This window comes from Poecilia formosa, unplaced genomic scaffold (genome assembly GCF_000485575.1).
Source record: "Poecilia formosa unplaced genomic scaffold, Poecilia_formosa-5.1.2 Scaffold31, whole genome shotgun sequence".
NCBI classification, from domain to species: Eukaryota; Metazoa; Chordata; class Actinopteri; order Cyprinodontiformes; family Poeciliidae; genus Poecilia; species Poecilia formosa.
Genome location: NW_006799970.1, coordinates 347057 through 351821, shown reverse-complemented (window position 1 = coordinate 351821; position 4765 = coordinate 347057). Strand labels below are relative to the sequence as shown.

At 40.0% G+C, this 4765-nt stretch overlaps 1 long non-coding RNA gene across 1 annotated transcript; it reads right to left on the bottom strand.

Annotated features, from left to right (window-relative positions):
- Nucleotides 1-3354: 3354 nt before the first annotated feature.
- LOC103136225 (uncharacterized) lies at nt 3355-4463 on the bottom strand. The gene is made up of 3 exons (XR_476014.1): nt 4363-4463; nt 3726-3875; nt 3355-3624 (listed from the first exon to the last, which is right to left on the bottom strand). It is a non-coding gene; the product is annotated as an uncharacterized LOC103136225 (long non-coding RNA).
- Between the last annotated feature and the right edge of the window lie 302 nt (nt 4464-4765).

The following is a 4765-nucleotide window of genomic DNA, read 5'->3' as shown; positions in this document are numbered from 1 at the left end:
ATCTGCTTATGTTTCGGAAAGGTCTAGACAAAAAAATAGATGTAAACTCAATTACGAATTCGGTGTAAGACTTTAAAAGGTATGTTCACATTCATTCTGTGCAATCTGACAAAGCTTGAGCACCTATGTAACAACTGGTCAAAGATTGTGTCTTTTACTTGTTAGCACAAAGACTCGCAGCTGTAATTGCAGCAGACAGAAGTTCAACAAAGTGTTGACTCAGAGGAACTGAATTCATATGAAAACCACACTCTTTGGCTTTTTATTTTTAAGCCAACTGTAAACAATGCATCCCTTTTCTATTGAGTTGTTCCTCCTTTTTTGCTGGTCTTCTCACATACATTCCCAATTGCATGCAGTGAAATCTGTGGTTTTAACGTGACAAAACGAGAAAATGTTTTGGAGTATGAGCAGTCTTACAAGGCATTGACTGCGTGGACTCAATAAATCGATAAACTGTTATGTAGGGCCGCATAAACAGTTTTAATGAGATGCATATGCAAATGAAACGTGTAGCTTAATTTAACATAAAGCAAGAAAAGGGCTCTGTAAGTCAGAGTCACAAAATGTCTATTTATTCTGAAGATTACTAACCACAATTGTTTACTAATTAAGTTTTTTGTTCTCCTTGCTTCTATTAAGCCAGTTTTTAATAAGCTGTGAGTCAGGTGTACTTGACAGTAATGAATGACTGATTTTAGCTGATCGTTATTGCTGCCCTCCTCCTTGCCAGCGATGCGCTGCGGTGTGTGTGCGCGCGCCCGTGCGCGTCACGGCTGCCTAATAAAAGGGATAATTGTTCCATCTTTGCTTGCAGACACATAAAGCAGTGTGTATTGACTCCTTGACAGGCTGTGATTCCAGGGAAGCTAATGGCTTTCTCAATTCTCCTGCTCCATCCATCAGGCCCCGAGAGCACCCCGTCATGTTTTCAATTAATGAAGAGAAAACCATAAAAAAAGTTAAAAGCCGGCCTGACAAAGCAGACGACAGCAGCTACACACACTTGCAGACGAGGGTGCACGGGCACACGGACGTTTAAAACCTCTAATCGCAGACATACGTGTGCACGCAAAGTGGGGAAAAAAAATAAAAATAAAATTGCATGGGTGCAGCTTTAAGAAGAAAGAAAAAAAAGAGATGTTAGAGCTTTTGGTTGTTGTAGGTTTTGATGTCGGTATGTGTCTCAAATCACACCTTCAGCTTGTTATCATAAAATATATGTATTCTGGTGCTGGGAAGGCTTAGCACAGGTGCGCCATGGACCCTTTATTTAGGAGATGAAGGAAAACTTCCGATCCGCCTGGGTGAGCGATAGTTAAACCCTTCAATTCAGGCAGGAAATTGTAGAGTAAGTGGCTCGGTGGCTGATAGTCAAATGAATCCCGGGCGGCTTGATGTCTGCTCTAATTAACTGGCTGTCAGGGTTTCAGCAATATTAGGAACTGTAGTGACCAGTTTGATGCCGGGACAAAGGTATGCACAGGACCACAGGCAGACACACATCCACTATTATTCAGGTTTTCCTGGTCATTTCAGGATCTGGTTCAAAAGCGTCATTGCTTGTAAAGAAAGATTTTAATGGCATTTCTCAACTTTATTTACCTGAATTAAAAGCACTAATCAGTTGCTGGTTTTTTTATATTACAAGTTTTAGACTCAAAAGTAAAAGCAACAAAACCTTTGCAGATCGAAGTGGATCATCTATTGATCTCTTTTGGATCTCTTTACAATTTTATCCATTCACTTTGGTTGGTATTATTGTGCCTACATTTAGCATGTGACAACATATTAGATTTACTTTTATATTCCATAAGGAAACTTCTTTTCTTTAAAAATCACAGCGTTTCTGTTGTGTATAAAGATACAAAGGATTAAGTAAACTGCTCTCCAGCGTCACCTTTTCAACACTTTGGATTCTGCAGCATATGTACATAATCAGGTCTCTTGTGAACAGATATTGTATGTAGCACACATTCATTCCACTGTTATGCACTTTACACAATCCTTGTGCAAATGCTGCGAGCCATATAACCTACTAACATTTATTATTCTCAGACGAAACAATGCAGACACTCTGTCTGTGCTAAAGAAAAATGCTTAATGGTTGAAGTGGTTTTAGCAGAGGAGTTAGGTCTATTCTCTTATTAATTCATCTAGCAATAATTTGAGCACTTGTCCAAAGTACTCAGGCAGTCATCAGTTACAGGAAAAACAAGATGTTGACATCGGCGATAAATCTACCTTAATCTCCGTAAACTCAACATTTGTGAATTATACATGGTAAACATGTATTCAGCACTAGATCTTTTGCAAACTGCTGTTTATTTGTTTGTTTGGATCCATACAAAAAGTGTTTTCACACCTTCTGTGTCAAAATGAGACATGATTACAAAGCAGTGCTACATCTTAATCATAGTGAATGTCTGACAGTTTTTAGTCATTTCTGTTGTCCTGAGAAAGTCAGCTGTGCTGGTCGTCCATTGCATCATATGCCATTGTTGTTTTTGGAAAAATTACCAGTAAAGAGTAGAAATGCACTTTAACCAAACAATCCCAATTTTGAACTAGAAGATAGATTTTTTTTTTTAAATCACCTGGGAAGTTACATTTTCAGTGACATGAAGCTTCTGTCCAGTGGTAAAAGAAGAAAAAAAAATGGCTGAGATACTTTTTCGACTAATCACAGGGATAAAAATAAGCCGTAATATAAATGTCACGGTGACGAGTGGGCCTGCTGGGAAATGTTTAACATGTTGTCCATGTTCCTGAAACATGTTGGCAGTGTTTACTCCATCCAGACAGCATGCAAAACATTCATCTTCACTGCTAATTTCACAGAAAATAATCAAGGGGATCACTTACAGAGATGAATCCTTTGAAAGAGAACATTTCCTAGATTTTCATTGCACGCGTCGTTGTGTGTTTGACATTTGCCTTTAGCAGAGCGAACATGTGTCTTTCCTTCTGACTTTCCTCTGTGGGAGTTTATAGCTTACCCTGCAGGCACCTTTAGTTTCATGACCAGTAATAAGTTCAATATGATGGATATTTAAAGTAAAAAAAAAAAGAGAGAGAGAAAAAAACAAGTTAACTTGATGTGATGGACTTGATAAGAATCACATGAGCTGCTAGTGCAATGCCTGCACGCCTCCTCACTTCAACCAAAACAGAGCTGAAGGTGAGAGTGCTACTGGAGGATAGATCAGGATGGCGTAATCGCGCGTAGGAGGGAGACACAACCAATGCTTGTCAATCATGATCAAGTGCTCTTCCTTTTCCTGCCAGTTTGACTCTCCTCATCATTCAAAGATAACTTCCAGCTAGATGTAGCTGAGGCTCTTTTTTTTTTTCATTATTATTATTTTTGATGTAGTTATCTCTCACTTTGCGCGCGGATGCTCAATGTGACGTCCACCTTATTTCGTCTCGCAAACACACACTTGCATCTTTGCCGCAACGTTTCTCAGAAAGCAGGAAAGCAGGAATGGCAGCTGAGGATAAAATGCATTTTTCATTATTATGGATTCCCTCCACTTCTCTGCTGGCAGCGAGAGCAAGCTCTTGCTTAAACATCTCCTCTCTGCCCCTCGGCACTCCCCCACGTTTGGACGCCAGCCAAGCCTAAAAAAAAAAAAAAAAACATATATATGTATATATAAAAAAATTAAATGTTCAGAGGAAATTAAATCTCACATTTTCAGTTTTTTTTTTTTTTTTTTTACCTTAGAATTTAAGTACAGCAAAAGTGTCACCCATGAATTATGGAGTCAAGCTGAATTTCTCCCCCACCTTCTGCAGTGTAACTGTAAGCAGTCGTGACAACCGGCTGTAGAGGTGGAGGCTATGCCGCCACCTCTCTTTCGGATGGGGTGCTACAGCCAATCAGAAGCAAGCAAGTCAGGAAGTACACATTCTTAAGGGATCAAATTGAAATATAACAAAAAATGAGACGAGAGTGCGATTTGTACTTTTTCCCCCCCTCATATTGTAGCATAAAGGTTGACATTTATACTTGAAGGTAAACTCTTGAATCGAGTGCTATGGCTTTATAATAAGACACCACGACAGTCTCCGGTGTCTGGAGTTATCCCGATTAGCGGCTAAAACGCGTCTAATGTTGTGTCTTATTCCTTAAGCACAGCGTCACTGCAACGATAGTACATTCACTTCATATGTCTCACACACAGACCAAATTATATTTGCTGCTAAATCATATTTCTGATGGTGCAGCGTTATTAGAAAATTGCATGTTGTGCGTTTGATTTATGTCTCGGTATATCTAGAAAAGAAAAGAAAAAAGAAGAAGAAGAAGAAGAAGAAGAAGAAGAAGAAGAAGAAGAAGAAGAAGAGCCCTCCCACCTCCCACGCTCTCGCAGGTGAGATGAGTTCCTACAGATTGCTGTTGGTGTCATCCTCTGGGCTAAGTGTTGTATATTAAAGAGACATCGTAGTGGATTGTCATCCAGGCGCCCTGCCGCCTAGCAATGGGCCATCTTTAATTACGGCCCGATGGAGGCGAACGCATCAGAAAAGGCCTGACAGAGCAGCGAGTGTGTAGATTATTTTAATTTGTGCCACGCCTCTAGGTGAGCGATGCGGCCGGCCTTGACCCTCCTCTGACTGCATGGATTAATGCATGGCGATGACTGCTGAGGCTATCATTGCAGCGGGCATCATTAATTATCCTTATTGATTATTACTCTCAGAGATAAAGCGTTCTGCTGACTGGAAAATACCCTCCAAGCACAAGGTCAAGTTAAAA